The sequence below is a fragment of the Sceloporus undulatus genome, chromosome 1 (assembly GCF_019175285.1).
Source record: "Sceloporus undulatus isolate JIND9_A2432 ecotype Alabama chromosome 1, SceUnd_v1.1, whole genome shotgun sequence".
Classification (NCBI taxonomy): domain Eukaryota; kingdom Metazoa; phylum Chordata; class Lepidosauria; order Squamata; family Phrynosomatidae; genus Sceloporus; species Sceloporus undulatus.
Window position 1 is genome coordinate 377,078,007 of NC_056522.1, and position 22,097 is coordinate 377,100,103.

General features: G+C 41.9%; 1 protein-coding gene across 5 annotated transcripts in view; it reads left to right on the forward strand.

The window, feature by feature from the left end:
- FRMD6 (FERM domain containing 6) overlaps positions 1 to 22,097 on the forward strand; it is a 95,057-nt gene that overhangs the window by 23,763 nt on the left and 49,197 nt on the right. The window contains exon 2 of one of the 5 annotated variants that reach the window (XM_042468832.1): positions 11,658 to 11,796. The exons of 3 other annotated variants lie outside the window; for them this stretch is intronic. The gene's annotated coding sequence lies outside the window, so the exon portion shown is untranslated. Of the gene's footprint in view, positions 1 to 11,657; positions 11,797 to 17,215; positions 17,237 to 22,097 lie in introns of those variants that run through there. One more of the 5 variants, XM_042468860.1, reaches the window with a different exon arrangement.

Sequence of the window (22,097 nt, forward strand, 5' to 3'; positions counted from 1 at the left end):
CCAGCCAAATGTCCAAGAGCCGGTAATGTGCGTGTTTCTTAATTGATTTGGCATCTTTTAACATCGCTAACCTACAGAACGTGGAGCGATCGCCCAGCAGTAGTGCAGGAGATCAGCACGCTTTCTGCTGTAATCGTAGCTTTGCAGCCAGGCTGGTGGGTCGTGCAGCAAAACTGTTCTGTTGCAGTACAAACCGTGAACGTATTTCCTGCCCGTACTGCACAAGTCGAGAGTCTCTGCACATGTGGATTTAGGAATGCAAAGAAAAGCTTGCACTGCAGGGCAGCCGCCTGCCTTTGCATCCGAAAAGAGTCTGTGTTGATCAAAGAAACAAGGGTGTATGGTTTCCTTCATTGTTTATCTTCATGATTGTGGCAAGTGGGCCCTTGGTATTTGCTGGGATTTGGTTCCAGAGCCCACCCACCCCCCATGGCTAACAAAATCCATGGGTGCTCAAGTCTTATTTAATACAAATTGAAGTAAAACAGTCCCCTTTATACAGAATTGCAAAAACCAGCTTTGCTTTTGGGAACTGATACATTTTTAAAATATTTTCAAGTTGTGGATGGTTGGATCCGTGGATACGGAGGGATGACTGTATTTGCTGTAAAGTTGACTGCAGCTTATGGCAACTATGAACGAGAGCTCCAAGTCACCCTGTTACCAACAGAACTACTTATGTCTTGCAAAGTCAGGGCAGCCATGGCTTCCTTGATCGATTTTATCCACCTGTAAAGCAATCTTCTTTTTCTGCTGCCTTCTCCCTTGAAAACACTGTTGTTTTTTCTAGTGAGTTATGTCTTCCCATGATATATCCAAGGTACAACAGTCTCAGTTTAGTCATCTTTGCTTCTAGTGAGAGTTCAGGCTTGATTTGCCCTAAGACCGAATAATTTGTCTTTTTATCAGTCCCTGTTATCTGTAGATTAGTTGATTACTTTCCCAGCAGTTTCTTCTCTGTCCAGCTTTCGCAACTGTGCATGGAAACCAGAAATCCTATGGTGTGGATGCTCCTGACTTTGGCATTTAATGTCTCTGGCTTTTAGACATCTAATTTCTTGACTGCAGTCTCCATTTTGGGCCGGACCAATGCAAAAACATAGCAATTTGACACTGTTTTAACTGGTATGGCTCAATGATATGGAATTCTGGAGTTTGTAGTTTTTTGAGATAGTTAGCCTTCTCTGTCATAGAGCTCTGGTGCCACAACAGAATACAAATCCCAGAATTCCATAGGATGGAGTTATGGTATTTAAAGCGGTGTCAAACTTCATTAGTTCAGCAGTGCAGATTCAGCTTTGGTTAATGACTCAGCCAAGGTATAGGAAATCTTTAACTACAGCATATTCATTACCCACTTTAATTGTGGCATATGCATGTATATATGAGAACATAGAAATCCACCTTGTGTTGAGTTGGTCCTTTTGGCCATCCAGCCTGGTATGGTCAGCTCTGACTAGCAGAAACAGCTGTCTAATGTTTCAATCAGGATTCTCTCCTGGGTCTGTCTGGGGTGTATCCACACAGCACAATTATATCATTTTAATACAGCTTTAACCACCCAGGGACATGTTCACACTACACAATTACAGCACTATGATTGCAGTTTAACTGGTATGGTTACATATTATGGAGTCCTGAGACTTGCAGTTTATGCAGGGGTACTTGTAATTCATAGCCAGCAAGCTGTAGTTCCTCCCCAAATTACAACTCCAGGATTCCCTAGGATACAGCCTTGGCAGTTACAGTGGAATCGTAATGCTATAACTGTGTAGTGTGGGAAAGTCTTTGGCAGCAGCCTACAGAAGTTTGTAGTTTGATGGAAGACTGAGGCAGCATCCACACTGCAGAAATAACCCATGTTAGCACCACTTTAAGTACCATAGCTCAAGGCTGTGGAATCCTGGGGTTTGTAGTTTCTTGTGGCACCAGAGTTCTCAGACAGAGAAGGCTCAATGTCTCACAAAGCTACAAATCCCAGAATTCTGTAGCATTGAGCCACGGCAATTAAAGTGGTGTTACTGTGTGGATGCAGCCTTAGAAGCCTAGAGAACTCTAGTTCCTGTCTACAGAGAATTCTAAGACAGCCGCCAGGATTTCATACGATGGAACCGTGATGGCTAAAATGGTTCAATTGTATTTTCTTGTTGTTGTGTGCTTTCAAGTCATTTCTGATGTATGGCGATCCTAAGGCCAGACATCTTGGGGTTTTCTTGACAAGATTTGTTCAGAGGAGATTTGCCATTGCCTTTCCCTGAGGCTGAGAGCATGTGACTTTCCCCTAATGGGTTTTATGGCCAAGCTGGGAATTGAGCCCTGGTCTTCAGAGTGTCGGTCCAACACTCAAACCATGAGGTCACCCAATGTGCTATCATTGAGCAATAGAGATGTATTGCTGGAGACCCGTGGTATTTCTGCCTGGTGGTTTCCCCTAAAAGTCGTAACCCAGTCGAGGCCTGATCAGCTTTTGAGATAAACAAAATGGAGTGCGTTTGGGGCAGTATGGTGCTGTGCATGTGTCTTGACTACTGAACTGAGAAATGACCATGGTTTGTTAGTTATCTTCCTTTTTTTCACCTCCTGTTTAGTTGAGGATTTATGGAATACTGCTGTGCGGAGATTAATTCCTTTTTTACTTTCCCCCCTGATATTCTCTGGCAATGCAGGAGGACTTTGGGTAACGTGGTGTCCTCCTTCCTCCTGCCCCCCAAAACAATGTTTTTGAGAGAACATACTGAAGAGGGAGGAGAAAAACCCAAATCTGTAAGCAATTATCATATTACATCCAAGGCAGCGCTATGAAAAGCATAATTCAGACCAGATGTTGAAAATACATGCAAATTTCAGATGATCTCAACTTCTTCCTCCCCATTTTATTTTCCAAATGGGCTTGGAAATGGGAAGGATATACAGATTATGAAGATGTTGGTTTTTTAAATGTGTCTTTTCTTTAGAATGCAGATCTGTTTCCATGCACTTCCTGGAAAGCGGTAGTTTGGGAAATATTTGTAACAGCCTTTGATACTGTTCTCTCTTTTTTAAAAACCCTCCCTTTGCCTGCCTGCCATTTTGTTTTCCTGAGTACTTTCAGTATAGAAATGTAAGCTGAAACATAGAATTTGGGTTCTATGCTACTTTTGTCCAAATTTGGGCTGGGTGTGTGTTGTGGGGGGGAAGCCCATAAAAGCAGTCTGTCATGTAGCTTGGAGCGCACGGACCTTAAATTGAGTCTTAAATAATTAATAGAGGGTTATTTAAGAACTGTGACGACATGGAGTCCCTTGTGGGAAGGCGACGTGGCGCACTGTTTTCAGCACTCGCTTTTGCTTTTGACCACAGCTCTGGTGTCTGCCTGCTTTTAGCAGACTTTTTGCCAAGATCTGCTCTCTTTTGCAAAGCCCTTTTCCCTTGCATCCTGATCCAAAATACTGGCATTGCGCTATCTCTTTTTCCAAATAGAGCACAAAATATGGATAACATGTTATAAGCAGAAGAAATATCCTAAGCTGGAGAGCAGGCTTTGTAGGCCTGTTGGAGAAACTGGTCATTTTTTGTTCTCTTTGGATGCACCATCTGCCTCCTGGTAGCATTTGGAAGAGGTTTCTGTCTGTGTTTATGTGCTGTGTGCTTTCAAGTCATTTCCTACTTACAACAGCCCTAAGGCCATGCTGTCATGGGTATTTCTTGGCAAGATTTGTTTAAGAAGGTTTGCCACTGCCTTCTCCTGAGTCTGAGAGAGTGTGACTTTCCCAAGGTCACTCAGTGGGTTTCATGGCCAAGCATGGAATTGAACCCTGGTCTCTATAGAGTCATAGTTCAACACTCAAACCACTATGTCACACTGGCTACTTCATACAAAATACCATGGGTCTCTAGCTGTATATCTATACTACACAGTTACAACATGTTGAAACCTCTGGGAAGTGATGCTCTATCACAATCAGCCACCATTTAAACTCTTGTAGAGTTGCCCTTTTTGTTGTCAAAGCAGCTGCCCTGAGGAATCAAAAAGTAGAAAAAGGTAGCCTAGGGGGTTTTTTGCACAGAGGAACTGAATGACCTTTTTATGTTTATTTGTTTTAATTGTATATAATTTCTGGTATTTTATCATTTTAACTGTTTTCTTGCTTTTGCTACTTTGAAATGGTCTGGAGACTTACTCAATAAAGAATACTTTGACATTGATCACTTATACAGGACATAAGGAAGGGCCTAAACTGGTCCCAAGAAGTGGGTGGTTTGCTGTTACTGTTTTTGGATGACAGCTCACAGAATTCCCCATCCAGCTTGACCATTTGCAAGCTCAGGGTTGGAGGAACCTTTTTGTATGAAGATAGACACCCCTCCCAAATGCTCCCATTGGGCAGACGGTGCATTCCTCTTCCAATGTTGTCTCTGCTATAGCTTTCAGAACGGAAGGCCCTAAATCTTTTTCTTTGTTTGGGTCAAATCTCTCTGACAGGAAGGATGCACATGTTAAAGCCACTGCTTCCATGCATTGGCTAACCGGGTACATTTGCTGTCAGTTTGGTTGAATTCCAGCAGGCAACGACATGGTCAGGAGAGTGAATAGTTAACATCTGTGTTGGGGTAATGGAATCCAAACAAAAGGAAAAACCCACAGAGGTCAGGGACATAGCCAGGAAGCCAGAGTGATGTGCATGAGGCCTTTAAAGGAACCAGCAGGCAAAAGAAACTTCTCCAAGCTTTTGTTGACCTCCCCCCCCCCAACACATGGGCACATATACTTTGAACCCCCAAGTGAATATAACCCCCCTTCCCTGTTAAGCCCCAAGTGGGCATTTATAATCTCAATATTATTATTAATATTGATGATATTCTGATTATATCTATTTGGATAGCATGTTTTTGTAGTTGCATCAGTGTTTATGTTTGTATTAGTCCCTTCCTTCCGCGGTGTTCTTTAAAAAAATATGAGATTGTATGCCTTTTGCTAGGCTGCCTGTCTGTTTTACAGTTTTGTTTTTGAGTGGTGCCATGTACGTCGATGACACAATATTAACACCAGCAACTTCCAAGAGTGTTCGTTGGTTTAGGAGGGAAAGAGCCACATTTAAATGTGTTCCCACAGACGGTACAAGCAAAGTATGTTATTCATAGTTTTTTGTGGGTTCTTTGGGCTATGTGGCCATGAAAGCTTTTGATTTCACATATGTTATTCATGCTCATAGGTCAGTGTCTATGACAAAGCTGGGAAAGATTGCTTTTGCATAGAACCACAGAATTGTAAAGGGTAAATTGTAAAGGCAACCCTGTGGATGAGACATCTCCAAAACTCCCTGTACTCCATTGTTCTGCTTAGTTCCTGCAAATTCATACCCACAACCTCTTTAATACAGTCCATCTATCTAGCATGCACCCCTCTTCTCTTTCTGCTTCCTTCCACCTTTCATAGCATTATTGTTTTTTCTAATGAGTCGTGCCTTCTCATGATGTGTCTAAAGTACAACAGCCTCAGTTTAGTCATCTTGGCTTCAAGGGAGATTTCTGGCTTGATCTGCTCAAGGACCCATTTGTTTGGCCTTTTGGCCATCCAGCACTCTTCTTCAGCACTACATCTCAAATGAATTGATTTCTTCCTATCTTTTTTCTTAAGTGTCCTGCTGTCATATCTATACATGGTAATAGGGAATTCAATGGCTTGTATGATTCTAACTTTTGTACTCAGTAGTATATCCTTGCATTTTAGGATATTTTCTAGTTCTTTCATCCCCCCCCCCCGGCCATTCTTAATCTTCTTCTGATTTCCTGGCTATAGCCCTCATTCCTATCAATCTTTTATTATTTCTATTTCCTCATTGTCTAGGTTGAATTTGTGCAGATACTCATGGTCATTATTTTTCTTTATGTTCAACAGTAGTCCTGCCTTTGCACTTTCTTCCTTGATCTTTCTTAGTAGTTGTTCCAGGTCTGAAAGGTTTTCTGCTACTATTATGGTGTCATCTGTCTATCTTTGTTTGTTGATCTAACAACCTGTAATACAGTACAATCTGTACTGTATTACTATAAAGCCTTGGTGAAAACCTGAGGTGGATTTACTGCCTTACTGACATGGGAGCTCTCAGCTTGGAGAGCTGCCTTGGAGGGATCTTGAAGCCAAAAAAATTGGCCACTAGACTTGCCACTTGGAGCTTGACTGAATCGATAGAAAGGAAGGAGGATGTAATGATGCCAATCAGTCATCATAATCAAATGAAATATCTGTGGCTGGAGGCCAGATGCCATTGAATACTACAGTCAGCCCTCCATATTCTTGGATTCTTTATCCACAGATTCTACGATCCATGACTTAAAAATATTTGTATATAGAGAGGGGAGGAGGTAAGCTCCAGTGTGGCTTAGAGGTTTGAGTGTTGGACTGTGACTCTGGAAACCAGGGTTAGATTCCCAGCTTGGGCATGAAACCAACCGGGTGACCTTGAGCAAGTCACACTCTCTCAGCTACGGAGGAAGGCAAAGGCAAACCACCTCTGAACAAATCTTGCCAAGAAAACCCCATTAGGGTTGCTATAAGTCAGAAAAGAATTGAAGGCACAAAACAATATACAGATATCTAAATTCCAAATAGAAAACCTTGATTTTATACAAGAGGAACCATTTAACTATGCCATTTTATTTAATGGGACTTCAGCAACCACAGATTTTGGTATCCATGGGAGGTCTAGGAACCAAACCCCAGTGGATACCAAAGACCACATGTAATTCTTAAGAGCCCACCCAGAAATGCTGTTGGTTTTAAGCTCTGCTCTGAACTTTCTAGAAATGCCTGACTGGCCTCCACAGGAAGCTGGTTTGTGGAATTGATGCACTCAGGGTCTAACAAGGTTACTTTCATGAAGTTAAGTCAGTGTGTTTGCCTTTAACACAGGTGATTTATCCCAGGCACGAACACTGCCATTTGACTAGTCTCCTACAGTGAGCACAGAGCTCCCTTCAGGCAACCAAGTGGGGTATCCTTATTATTTTTTCCCTGCAAGGTATCATTATTATTTTTGTCTGTAGTTTTCTTAGAGGTGTAGAAGTAGACTGCTGTGTGAAGCAAGATGCTGTACTAAATAGACCTTTGGCCTGATCCAGCAGGGCTCCTCTTTCATTAAAGAAAATGAAGAGGAGGAGATGGAATTAATGCAGTCTTCCCCAATCTAGCAGTCTCTGGAGATGTTGGACAGCAACACCCATTACCCACAGATACAATCCCTGCTGACTGTGGGTGATGGAGGCTATTGGCCCACCCCTCTGGAAGGCACTAGGTTTAGGAAATTTGATTGAAAGCCTGAATTGTACCATTCCTTTTCTGAAGTCTAAAGCTGAATTAGGGAAAGTTGTTGAAGATGGCCCTGTTTCCCAAGGGAAAGTAGGAAAAAGGCTGGAAAAAGTACAGATGGGGTTGGATTTCTTTGTGGATGTTGATTACTTTGAAGAGGGGTGGTGTTGGAAGCAGCCAAAAGCGACATTGTGAGCTCCATCACATGTCTCTTTCCCTGCTGTTAAGCTTCCAAGTATACATGTTGGATGCATTGCCATTGCTCTCCCAAGTCTCCCCATCCCCTCCTTTTCACTGGCCATGATGCAAAGCATGGAAGCAGAACAAAGTCTTGCTATTTGTTTCTACTTATAAAATATTAAGGGCCCTGGAAATGTTCCCTTTTGACCAACAACTCTACAGCTCCACAGCTTGGAGAGCTGGGCCAAATCTAACAAAATGAATTTCAACAGGGAGAAACGTAAGGCAGAAAAAAAATTAAATGCACAGATATAGGATGAATGGTGCCTGGTTTAATGATAGTACATGCAAAAGGTATCTGAGAGCCCTAGTAGCCCACAAGCTGAACATGAGTTAACAGTGTGATGCGGCAGCTTAAAAAGCCAATGCGATTCTAAGCTGCATCAACTGGAATGTGTCAGAGGAGGGTGACCAAAGTGGTGAAAGTTCTGGAAACCATGCATTATAAGGAGCAGCTTAGGTAGCTGGATATGTTTGGCCTGGGGAAGAGAAGGTTAAGGGGTGATATGATAGCCCTGTTTAAATATTTGAAGGGGTGTTATGTTGAGGATGGAGCAAGCTTGGCTTTTTTTGCAAAGGGTGCTTGGTTTTCAGGCTCTCTCATCCCTATGTTGCTTTTCTGCTGCCCTGTGTTGAAGTGAGGTACAGGTTGGCCCCTGTTTTCCCAGTTTCACTTAGCAATGGTTGGGAGGATAAAGATCTCTCTTGGCAGCTGGAGAGTCTTTTTAGACATCTAGTGGTCCTTCTGCATGATTGTGTAGTCAACTTCTGGCAGAAGTTCACTAAAGAGTTACTGTGGCAGACCTCTAGGTGCCCAGAGAGGCATTCCCTCTAGGCATTTTTAAGTCCTCCGGCACAATTTTATGTTGTTGGTTTCGTATTACCTGTGGTGTCATTTATAATCAATAAGTCCTGGCAAGTATTCCTTATGGATATGGGGAACAACCTGTCATTTTCTGCTCCTGCACAGGATAGGGCCTGAATCATTGGATTCCAAAGACAAAACTTTTTAGGATGAAGTGTCTAATGGTGAGAGCTGTTGCAACAGTGGAAGAGAAGAACTTTCAGGGTGGTGGACTCTCTTTTCTTTGGAGGTTTTTAAACACTTTGGATGCCCACCCATCAGGGCTACTTTAGCAAAGGAATCCTGCATAGTGATGATTGGACTAGGTGGCCTTTGGAGTCCCTTCCAGGTCTGTGACTGTGGGTTGTTTTGTTTTGTTTGTTTGTTTGTTTGTTTGTTTGTTTGTTTGTTTGTTTTGGTGGCTGTCCAGCACTTCTAAAAGTCATACTGCCTTTGGGGAAAAACAAAGCAAACCATTATAAATCAGTCATAGCATGTTTATAGCTTGTTGTCCAAGCAACTGTATGAAATTGGTTTAAGAGTGATTCTCCCCCTCCTGGGCCAGCTGGAGCTAAGTCAAAACTTTTCCAGCAAACATTGTCTCCTGAGAAATTGGAGTCATATGATTTAATTTTTCTCTTTCTTTTGGGGGCAAGGTCAACCATGTTTGCAAGCTGGCAAAGGGTTCTGAATTAATTGCATTGGCCACATAACTGTCCCCATACCTCAAAGCATGGCTATGAGAGGGCACATCTTGCTCAATGTGTTTTTATGCAACATGATTCAATCAGAAAAGCTCAACTAATCTAGGAATGGGCCCTACAGCAGCAATTTTAAAAATCCCCTCTTAGGACGTTTCTCTGCTTTCAGCGGTCATTTCATTCTCTCCACCAGAGACAGGCCATTCTGTGAAAACATCTTTCCTCTGTGCCACTGCATTGTTCAGTTGGACTGCATCTCCCATCATCCCCAGGTGGCATGGACACATATAGGGTGGAGTTTGGTCTGCTCTGCTCTTTGGAGATGGATAAAGCACAGAATAGCAGCAGCAACAGCATCCCATCTTTTTACCCACCTGGGGCTCAAGGCTCAAACCGATACAGCTTTAAAATTTCTATCATACAAAAAGTAAAAAGATAGGTTGTGTCTTCCTTATCCAAAATGCTTGGGACCAGCAATGTTTTAGATGTTCATTTTTTATTTTTTTGGATTTTGGAATATTTCTGTATACAAACTGAAATCCCTTGGAGATGACTCTAAACAAGAAAGTCATTTATGTTTTGTATACATCTTATACACATATTCTAAGGGTAATTTTATACACAATATTCACAATACCTTTGCACATGAAACCAAGTTTTTACCATGTATTGTCTTCCTTTGCGGTTAGGAGCTGCATCTTGTTTTAGAGGAGAATCGCTACTCCTGGAGGTTGCCAAGAATGGCAATTGCTTTTTGTATTCAAAAACATATTTCAGTTGATGTATATATAGAAGTTTCAGCAGGGCTGGATTCTTCGTATTGTTTTTAGACAGATTTTAGGAGCTTTTAAAAAGTGCTTTAATGTGTTTCCATGGTGGTGCAGTAGATAAATGCCTGTACTGCAGCCACTCACTCACAAACCACAAGGTTGTGAATTCAATACCAGCCAGAGGCTCAGAGTTGCATCCTTCCATAGGTTGCTAAAATTAGTACCCAGCTTGTTCGGGACAACTGTAAACTGCTCAAGTGCACTGATAAGCAGTATAAAAATGTACTTTCTATGCCAATACTATGGATGGATGGATGGATGGATGGATGGATGGATGGATGGATGGATGGATGTTGTTGTGTGCCTTCAAGTTGTTTCCAATTTGTGGCGACCCTAAGGCAAACATACCATGGGTTCTTCTTGGCAAATTTGTTCAAAGGAGATTTGCCATTGCCTTCCCCTGAGGCTGAGAGTGTGTCTTACCCAGGTTACCCAGTGGGTTTCATGGCCGAGGTAGGAATAAAACCTTGGTCTTCAGGCTCATAGTCCATCACTCAAGCCACTACATCCCACTGGCTCCACAGATAGATCATAGAATCGTAGAGTTGGAAGAGACCACAAAAGCCATCCAGTCCAGCCCCCTGCCATACAGGAACTCACAATCAAAGCATACCTGACAGATGGCCATCCAGCGTCTGTTTAAAGACCTCCAAGGATGGAGACTCTACCGCACTCCAAGGGAGTGTGTTCCACTGTCGAACAGCCCTTACTGTCAGGAAGTTCTTAAGGTAGTATTGCTTTTCCTGTAGCTTGCATCCATTGTTCCGGGTCTTGTTCTCTGGAGCAGCAGAAAACAAGTGGATCCTCTTAATCTGTGTGGTTTGGAGATAGAGGCAGGCTTGTTTGACCTAGGGCAGAGATGGGCACATGCTTAGGTTTGCCAAGTGTTCAACGTAGCAATAAGACACATTATAACTGGTCAGAATATGTGAGGCAAGCCTATATAAGGTCCATCTCAAATCTCCAATGAGACTTTGGTACTCCTGGGAGGCACCAGATCTTTTGGGAATCCCTAAACTGCTGGTAAACCTGAACAATACAGGATTTAGGGCATCCTCTTTAATGCTCATATGGCACATACTTTGTGATACTTAAATAAGGGATATCCCATACAGTAAGGTGGGGTATAAATTCAATAAATAAATAAATTCAAAAATGCATGGTGCTCGCAGGAGATAAAACCCAGGTATCTCTGTGTTTGAAGATGATACCTGACAAAGCCTGAGACAAGTGTCACACATTGAGCTGACAAGGAAAAACATGAGAAGCTGCCTCATGTTAAATCAGATGGTCCATCATTCTAGACCAGAACTGTCAACTCTGACTGGCAGCCATGTCTGTGCAGAGTTTCAGGCCAGATTCTTTCCTAGAACTCTGATGTTCTGTCCCCTAGTGTCTCCCATCCAATTCCTGACCAGGCCTGACCAGTTAGTATGGTGTTATTTTGCAGTTGCCATTTTTGTTTTTGCTGGGTCAGAGAAGTGAACTGCAAACATTTTGAGTTTGAAAGTGTAGTGCAGACTCCTTGCTTTGGACAATCTCCTTCAGAAAGATTTTTTTTCTAAAGAACATTCCCGGGAACTCAGAGCCAAATTCCTCTGCAGCAGATTTTCTCTGCTCTTTTATTTTAATTTTTTTCCCCTTTCGGTCACTGACATTTACAACCCAGATGTCTGTGTTGAATCTTTGTGCATGCATTCGTACGCATGTGTGTGTCTTCTTCCCTCTCTCCCTCCCCCTTTATAAATACTTTGCAGCGTTTCCTGACTTGAGGCCCTCCAGATGTGTTGCTCTTTGATTCCCGCCAACTTCACCATTGCTGGCTGGGGATAATGGGCACTGTAGTCCACCTCTGCAGGGTGGCAGATCAGAGGACACAGCTGCTATTGCTTCAAGGTATTTCAAAAATGCCAGTCTTGTGGTGTTATTATTCTTCAGACATGAAGTCTGTAATACTTTCTGTTTGCGTCTTCTGTGTTTGTAGGACAGGGTGAATGTTCATTGGCACAGCCCTGCTAACCTATGGTACTCTCATTATTGATCAATTTCTCTTTGCACTCTGTCTTTTAAAGTCTCTTTTGATTCCATGCTGCAGTGGCTTATCTTCACATGTGCCTGCATAACACCTATAGATTATTGGCTTGACCCAGGGTGAATCTACACTGTAGAAATAATTCAGTTTGGCACCACTTTAACTGCCATTGCTCCATCCAACAAATTCCTGGGATTTGTCGTTTTGTGAGGCACTAGTGCTCTTTGCAGGGAAGGCTAAAGATCTTGTAAAACTACACATCTCAGGATTCAATAGGAGAGAGCTGCAGCACTTAAAAGTGACATCAAACTGCATTATTTCTACATTATTGATGCACCCTCAGTGCAGTTGGTTCAGCATGGCATGTGTATTTATATCCTATCTTTCTCCTGCAGTTGGATTCTGTGTCCAGCATGGCATAGTAATTTGAGTGTTGGACCAGAACTTCAGGAGACCAGAGTTTGAATCGCTACTCAGCCATGGAAACCCACTGCATGACTTGAGACAAATAATTTATTTTATTTATTTCAATGATTCCTTTATGGAACAACTATCACAATAGAGCAGCTAATGGGTACTCTGGGCCCTGGTCATCAGAACTGATATCAAATAATACAGATACAATTATTCTTAAAGAAACCGCTTCAGTTACAGGAATATCCTCACCCACTTATTTTTTTTGAAAACGTGCATCTCTCCGGCTGTATATTCTAAAGGCCAAATAGCATGCATATATAATTGTCTGCTATAAGAAACATTTGGAAGCCCAACGCTTCATAAGGCAGGATGGGAAACAGAACTTTCCCTTTCAGTTGATAATAAGACCTGGGAAAATATATGGACTCAATTACCATTTAAAATTAGGTTCATTGCCATTAAAGAGAATACTATCAAGTTGGCCCATCAATGGTGCCTCACCCCAGTCAAATTGGCTCATATGTCTACCAATGCTAATCCAAAATGCTGGAGGGGTGGTGAAGGTAGGGGAACCTTTGTACATATGTGGCTGGATTGTCCCCTAGTTCATGAGTCCTGGATGGAAATTTTACAACTAATCTCCAAGATCGCTAAACAAAGTATACAATTATCCCCTCTCCTGCTCCTGTTCTCCATTTTTATGAATGAAAATAAAGCCCTGCAGCATAAAGAACTTGTTAGTTTGCTTCTGGCTGTTGCCAGGCTTGAGATAGCCAAGAACTGGAAAACCGGGAAGTTGAATATTGCAGGATGGTGGACTAGACTTTGGGACTTGTGGTTGATGGAGAAAATGGCAGATAATAACAACGGAGCAAGAGGCTTACACTCTGGATTGACCTTTCATAAGATTTGGCACCCATTTATTGAATATATCCAGCAGGATTTAGTCTCTAGACATCCCCCAATTTTAGCTAAATTTTTATGGAAAGATGTCTTTCAGGATCCCTGAACACACCTTTTATCTATAACTTTCAGGGCCTTACCTGGGTTACTGCCTGAATCTATTGTTGATTTGGTGTGTTGTTTGTTGTCAAGTTTTGTTTTGGAATGTATTGATAAAATTTTAATTAAAAAAATGAATCCTAGACTGATTTTGAAACAGTTAAAGCACCAGTTTCAAAGATTGAATACAGTACTAGGTGGATTGGTACTGTTTTGGCTGCCTGCCAAAAGCTTAAAGAGTTGAGCCAAGCTAACTTCCTTGGACAGGGAGTTCCATAGTCAAGGTGCTGCTCTTAGAGAAAGCCCCATTATGTGTAACCTACTAACCTCATGTAACCTGAACTTTCACAAGGTGTTGGGACATACAACAGGGTCTGCTCTGGAGATACCACATTTCTGACAAGATCATATGGGAAGGGCTCTTTGAGATGCCCTGGTTCCAAATGTAAATATTTGAAGGGATGTCATATTGAGGGTGGAGCAAGCTTGTTTCTGCTGCTCCAGATACCAGGACACAGAGCAATGGATTCAAACTACAGGAGAAGATATTCCACCTAAACCGTAGAGAGAAATTCCAGACAGTAAGAGCTGTTTGACAGTGGAAGACTTTGCCGCCTTAAAGAGTGGAGAGGTTTCCTTCTTTGGAGGTTTTTAAACAGAGGCTGGATAGCCATTTGTCAAAGATGCTTTGATAGTGTCTGCTGACATGGCAGAATGAGGTTGGACTGGATAGGGGTCTCTTCCAACTCTATGATTCCATGATTCTAAGTTATTTAGGGCTTTGTAGGTCAACACCAGCACCTTGAATTGAAATTCAGTAATGCATGAGTGTCTTTGAAGAGCCTTAGGTATCAACAGCCCTGCTCAGATCTTTCAACATGTGGGCAACTGTGTCTTCCTTGATTGAATCAATCCTTCTGTAATACTGTCTTCCTTTTTTCCTACTGCCTTCTAATGTACTGAGCATTGTCTTTATCAGCAAGTCATGTGCAAAATGTGATAGCTTTAGTGTACTCATTCGGGCTCCTAATCAGAGTTCAGCCTTAATTCAATGCCAGGCCCTGTCTTTTTGACAGACCATAGTATCCCTAAAATTCTCCCCTGGCATCACATTTCATTATCATTTAGAATAATAGAATCATAAAGTTGGAAGCTATGGCACTGAATTCTAACAAAGTATAGGTGTTCTTGGGCATTACTACTTTAACAAAACATTTGGAACCAGTGGCAGAAATCACACAGAAAGGGTTGGCATAGGTTCCTTTACTGTTGTTAGTTGCTGTCAAGTTGACTTCAACTTATGGCAACCCTTTGAATAGGAGAACTCCAAGTCACTCTATTATTGACAGCCCTGCTAAGGTCTTGCAAACACAGGGCATCTCTGGCTTCCTTAATGGAGTGCATCCACCAGCAATCCGGTCTTTCTCTTTCTCATACAGTCTTGTACCTTTTACCAAGCATTATTGCCTTTTATTGGGGGGAGGGGCTCCCAAAAGAAGCATGGACACATCAGGTGCTTGTCATGTCTAAGAGGGACCATTTAACTGATTACAGCAAAAAATGTATAACTTCAGATCAGTGTGAGCTCAGGGGAATCAGCCACATACGAGCAAAAATGAGTTGATTGACAATTAACATGGATAGGAACAGCGTTCTGGTCAGCAAAAAGAGTACAGGTCTGCAATTGGAAATGTTGCATTCTAGAAACAATGAGGGTCAAACAGAATTCCCCAGCTTTCCAAAATCTCTATGAGCCTCCATCCATATCCCTTGGAAAAATAGACTTCAGCTTCCCAAATTTTCTCACTTGCCCCTGGCCATTGGGATTCAGAGCTTGGAAATGGCTAAGCTGGAGGATTCTGGGTGTTGTTATACAAAAACATGAACTTTCCTAAGCTTTGCTTAATTACACCCAACATGGTGTATGCTGCTGCTCTTCGCTACACCTATTTTAAATCGTGGAGAATCAAGACTCCTAAATTTAACCTGAAACAGGAAGCAGAAAAGCACAACTTTTGGCACTCATGCGTCTGCAGTTAAGGGCCTCTGCAAACTGGAAGTCCTTAACCAGATTCCTCTGTAATCCCCAGGGATCAGGCTGGCTTTTTTTCCATGGAGAGAGCAAAATGTTTTTTGTATGTGTATTGCATGTGGTAATGAGAAGCCCAGCTTCCCCTTAAGAAAATAAATCAGAACAGCTTGCAACCAAGGCAGAGGAGAAATGTTTTCCGATTTCATTTTGTCTTGAGGCCTCCATGGCAGAGAAAGGGCAGAGGGCTGAGAACAAAGAGAAAACAAGACTCTTTGGGGATATTTCAGGTGGTCCCAAGGAAAGGGTGAGGGAGGGAAAGTCTTTGGGTGGTGTTCCTTAAGAGCGGGGCCTTGCTTCTCCCATCTGTAGAGGTTGAGCTTAGAAAAGTTACAGACTACAAGTCCTTTTGCATCACACAATTATTGCACTTTAACTATAGTCTCCCTTATCCAAAATGCTTGGGACCAGAAGTGTTTGGGATTTCGGGGGGGGGAGGAGGACTTTGGAACACCTGTATTTGCATACATGTACAGTTTAAACACAAAACTCATTTATGTTTCATATACACATAGCTTGAAGGTATTTTTATACAATATTTGTAATAATTTGGTGCATGAAACAAGGTTTGTGTACACTGAACCATCGGAAAGCAAAGGTGTCACTTTCTCAGTCACCCACAAAAAAGAGTTTTGGTTTTTGGAATACTTGGGAATTCTGGATAAGGCTCAACATGTGCCATGGTTCCATTCTGTGGAGTTCTAGGATTTACAGTTCAGGGAGAGGTACTTAGAATTCTTTCCCCAAGAGCTCTAATTCTTCACCAGACTACAGACCAAGTGTACAGTAATGTGTGGCACAAGTGTTTTAGCACTTGTGGACATTAGGAAATGAACAGAGTTTTGCTTCCATTTGTTTTTGATTTAAAAAAATATTCCCACAGCTCACAGGCATTTCCATATTTGGGGAGAAAAGAACTTGTGATTTAAAATAATAATAGTAATAGCAGTAGTAGTAATGGTAAGATAAATTGGAGCTAAAAAGTTAATCCATCTCAGCCCAGGTCGTTTAGTCCATAATCTGAATTTTAGCAGTGGAATATACATTAGTTACTTTTTCCAACAGGTCTATTCTATATAAAATGGAAATCAAAATTCAATTCTGCAAGGCTGGGGTACTTTTGGGACTTCAGTTGCTGAACTTTGAATCCCCATCAGTTGTACTCAGCATAGCTAGTGGTATGGCATTGTGGAATTGTATCCCCAGACATCAGGAGGAAGAGTTAGACATTTTCCAATCATCTTGGACTGCATCCCTCAGCATCCCTAGTCAACATAGCCAATGGCAGTTAATGCTGGGAGTTGCAGTCCAGCATCATCCACATGATTCCCATCCCTGCTCTAATGGCTGCCTTGTGGCCCTGCCTGTCTACCTCCATGCGTGGGCCTACATTGGGGATGATGGGAGCTGAAGTCTAAAAGATCTAGAAGCTGAAAGGAGACTTCACTGCAGAGCAGAGCCACTGAATTGTATCTTGCTTAGAATAACCTCGTTGAAGTGTCAATTGACATATGTCCCCTTGTTCTCAAAACCAGGAAGAAAATCAGTGACAACAAAACTAGAAATCCACTTCACCTGCCTTTGAACACGATACAGTCCCAGGAAAGCTCTGTTTTTCCACCATATTTCGCTGGTACCTTCAAGACTGCCAGCGCAGAGACTCGCGGGGTGATTAGCTGCAACCCACACGTTCTTAAATTACACGTTCCAAGCTTTTCATTTTGAGATCAGTGGATCAAAAGTGCTGAAGTGGGATCCCCGAGCTCGAATTAATACCGAGGAGGAGTTGTAATTAGGTAATTAGGAATTAATGAATCAAAGGAGCTTTGCACAACAAAGAGAGGCAGATCACGAAAGAAGGAGGACTGAAACCCCCCTTGTTTGAAGATTTGCAGATTCTCTTAACAGTGGCTTCAGTCAAGATGTGATGTTGAAGCAGAATAGAGCAAATCTTGTGCATAGAAAATGCAAAGCAGGAAGTTAGGAAATAAAATATGCCCCCAGGATGTACTAGGGTTAGGAAAGGGCGTGCTTTACGCATGCCCCTAACTCTAGTACGTCCTGGGGATGTACAAAACGGCAGCGCCCGTTCTACACGGGCGCTGCCATCTTGACATTGTGGATGCATAGCGTCCACATGTCCTGCAATGGAAGTGACGTCGCCAGTGTGCCATTGGCCACTTGCAGTGCCACTTCTGGGGCCCAAAAAGAAGCCGCTTTTTGCGGCTTCTTTTTGGTGCTTCCGGGAACCACATGGTTTGACCACTGCGGTTCCCGGACGCAGCAACCGGCGGTGCTGGCAGAGCGCCCATTTTGGGCACTCTGTAATGCACCAAAAGTTAGAAGAATCAGACTTGGACCAAAAGAATAGCCAATCCTGCCTTCAAGAAGACCATAAGCAAGTGATGAATGCAGTGGTTCTTCCCTGCCATGGTTTCCCAGCAGTTGGTATTGAGGGATAGACTGCCTCTGACCTAAATGTTTCATGGAACTCTCATGGATGATAAAATTATTGATAGAATAAATATGTTCCTTTTCCATGAATTCTGTTCAGCCCCTGACCAGAACAGATGACAACACAGTGACTTGGAGGTCTTGCATTCATAGGATTGCAATAAGTTAGAATTGGCATAATCACAGTGGCCAGTAACCATCTTTACATTTTGTGACAAGAAATTACATTGAGAAGTACTCCTTGGATTTTGCTTAAAATAAGTATTTTTGATGTGGGATTAAGTAGCTTTTTACAGTTTTGGCTGACTGCTGCAGGAAGCAGGATGCTGGAGTACATAGTCCAGCTTTTCCTGGATTGGTACTTTCCAGATATGTTGGACAATACATTCAGTCATTCTCCAGCAAAACATCATGTTGCAGGAATGCTAACCAAGACGTTTGGTCTGATCTGCTAGGATTTGTCTTACATTTGTCTGCTGTCATATACCTATATTAGGTGCACTCTCAACACCACATATAATCTATCATGGTCCTTGCATGGAGATGGAACCAAAGCCTAAACACAAAATTAATTTATGTTTCGTATACACCTTTGACACATATTTTATACAATATTTTAAATAATTCTGTGCATGAAGCAAAGTTTGTGTACATTGAAAGCAAAGGTATCACTATCTCATCCACCCATGAAAAAAAGTTTTTATTTTTGGAGTATTTTGGATTTCAGAATCCCGAATAAGGGAGAGTTAACCTGTATCCTTTTTGGTGTGTGTTAACCGCAGTTATACAGTATACAGGTATGCCTCAGTTAACGAAACCTCTGACAAACAAGCTCTTTTCTATAAAGTCTTTTTATGCATGCCCAGCCCCCCTTCTCATCCTCTGTCTAGCTGGATGTTTTTAAATAATATCACCATTGGGAGGGTGGCGTAGAAAGGCTAGGAATACAGACTTTGGGTACTGAATTGCAGCAGTCTGTCTGCAGTAAACAGTGCAACAAAGCTTGAACTAGGAAAGAATGAGATGTTATTCTGCTGATCCAACTATAGATGTGTGTACCTGCCTACAACAGGCAAAGCAAACAGTAGTTGCCCTGAGAGGCCCTTACTATGCCTATATGAAGAGCAAAACAGAGAGAAAGGGGGAACACAAAGTATATAACTTTGGCTACAGAAATGGAGATCATTTATAAAACTTGAGGCAAGTGATAGGGAGGAAATCATCCCTTGATGCATTTTGGATATAGCTTTCAGGATGTCTCTAGGTTCAAAATGTTTTTGTTCCTTTACTCAAGGCTTACCTGACCCAGGTGTTTCATTTCATATATGCATGTTGTTAGTTTTGCATGAAAAGTTTTCTGAAACCTGTTGAACTATTTTTCTTTAGGGTAGTGTACAAACTTATCTCTGTTCTTTCTGCGTTATTTCTCCCTTTGGTACCAGATTTTTTGTTAAAGAACTGAAGTACTCGGACACATCTATTTTGTAAAGTGTGCCCCAAGTGTTGTTATATTGCAGATTAATACAAATGTATTGGCATATTTTCAGTCCCTTTCTTTATAATCCCTATCCCTGGTGTTTGCCTTGTTCACTTTTCCTCCTCCTTCAGGGCTCACCTTTTCACTGTCTTTCTTTGATACCAGGTTTCTCTTGCCTGGTTAGTCGCTACCCTATTTGGACCCCCTTCTGATTTGTGTGCAAGTTATTATTTTTACTATTTTTTGCTCCAGCGTGTTTCATTTTACTCATTCTTGCAGTGAACGTCATGCGTCTGCCGTCCAGGTGTCTTAATGTTGAGGCTGGTCTTGGAGCACTGGAGTTAAAAATAACACGTTCTTTGTTTTCCTTCTCCTTCTTCCATGAGTGTATGCATAAAGCGGAAGCTACAAGTCATTCCATAAAAAAGGGCAACCTTTCTCTTAACGCAGCTGGACCACAAAGCCAATTTGCAGGGGTTCTTTATATAGTAGCCTCTTGGGCCCAATCCTCTTTATAACCAGATTTAAAAGATACATTATCAAGATCCCAGACATCTTCTTCCCCTGAGAGGCTCAGTAGCTCAATTAAACTGGGATGTTGCAAGTTATATACCAGTTCTGGGTGATGTATGACTCTCCAGATGTTACTGCAGCTTCCATGATCCTTCAGCACTGTCCAGTTAAGCCAACTCTATTGGGGATTGCAGTCCAACAGCTAAAGAGCCATATGCTCCTTACCCCATCAGAGCTTGGAAAAGGTTACATTTTTGGAGTAGAAATCTCAGAATCTCCCATCCAGCACAGTTTTTCAAGAAACCATCAACTTCTCTTTGTTACAGTACTGGTTTCATGGAGAAAACATGCAGCCGTAGCTGTGTTGGCCATTTAACAAATGCAAACAAAAATCCATCAGTGATACCTGATGGTATCACTGATGGATTTTGGCTTCATTGAGGTTTGTCTCTTTTGAAGCAGAGCTATCCATTGGTGTTATATTACATGCATGAGTTGCTATCTCTGCATTGTTTCAGGCTGGGTTGCCATTCAGATATTGTTGTACTCTAGTTCTCGTTATTTCAGACCATTGCCCGCTGTGACTGGGACTGATGGGAACTAGGGCCCAGAAATAGCTGTGGAATCCAAGAACCAGTGGCATCACTAGAGTTGGCATTATGCGGTGCGGTCACTCATGGTGTCACTCCCCCCCATTGACCACCTCCCATACCACATGCTACAGAATGTTTTTTGCACTAATTTACTCGTAAATTGTAATTCCCCTATATCACTGAACATCATGGTAATAGGTATGACGTAAACTACTAGCAAAATTAAAAACATACCTTCAAATTACAGTATCATATGCACAACCTAAATGTATTTACATACATAGTGAAGATTTGACAAAATGTGATGTTTTTAAAGAAAAACTTTTTTAAAAAAATAAATATTTTTTTGCAATTTGCAATTTTAATCAAAAATATCCTGGAGGCTCTCCTTTTTTCTCCCACTGGGCTTAGCCCCATTCCCAACATATCATAAAGCATTTTAAAGGGACACAGGCAAATGTGGCAGCCCATTTATGCTAAAACTGATGTCTGAGGAGCAGTCGTGTGACGTAGTGCGGTCCACAACCCCAAGTGATGCCACTACAAAGAGCCCTAGTTCAGAACCTTATTTCTGTTAATTACTTGTCATCTATAATCTTGCTTCAAATCTTGAGTCGGCAACGTGAAGACATGTACACAAGACCCCACTAAATTCCATGACTCCCTCAATTTTAACATCAAAAAAATAGCTATGCCAAAAATCAAATAAATCAAACCAGGAAGTGATTTCTGGCAGGATATAGAAGTTTAAATAAATAAAATTCATAGCCCTTTTCTTTCCATGTTTACCCTGCTTCCTAAGAATTATCGATAGGTGACAATAGGGTGGATAAGCCTCCTGTTATACACCTTAGTTGGTCCACATTTCTGCTTAAGAAATTCTTCTTTTTTCCCTTCTAGACCCACTCCTAGAAAAAGAATATTAAAAAGGGAATGTATTTTCTTGGCCAAAATCCTCTGTCGCTGCTTGTAGGGTGGAAGGAGACTTATTGGCGTCATCCTCCTTTGAACAGGATGAAGCCACTCTGGGCTTGAAGGGCCATTTTTGGGAGCCCAGTTGAAGGCTTGGGTTGACATGTTGCCCATTTTTTGATTTTGGCTGTTTTCCCTGAATAGTTCTGCAAAGTAGGGCTGCAGAAATATCATCAGGATGGCCTGAGGAGCATTTAAACTCGCAGTTTTCTTCTTTTGTGGCCCGATAGTAGGAATTTTTGGAGTGAAGTTGCATTTGCCGAGAATTTTGCACAGCGCTAAGGGGGAGAGTTTGGCTGCCTGGCCTGTTCTCTGTGTGAGGGAATCAAAGATTTCTTTGTGGAAATGAGAAGCAGATGGTTGAAAAGAATTTTCCCTGACTCCAGCACTTTTCTTCTTCTTCTACACACACACCCTTGGGTATGAATTGCTAGAAATGCATCAAATGACACAACTTTTTTTTCTACCCTCTCACTGGCTTTACTTTGCCTGGTAGTTTAAGCTGACAGGCCTCTGTTTATCAGAGCCATTTTAAAACAAGTAGGAATTGTGTGGCGTTTGGGGACATTTTGGCATTCAAACACACTTCTGATCCTGGGCAAAAAGCAATGAGGAGTATAGACGGAGCTTGTAAAATTTACTCTTTGG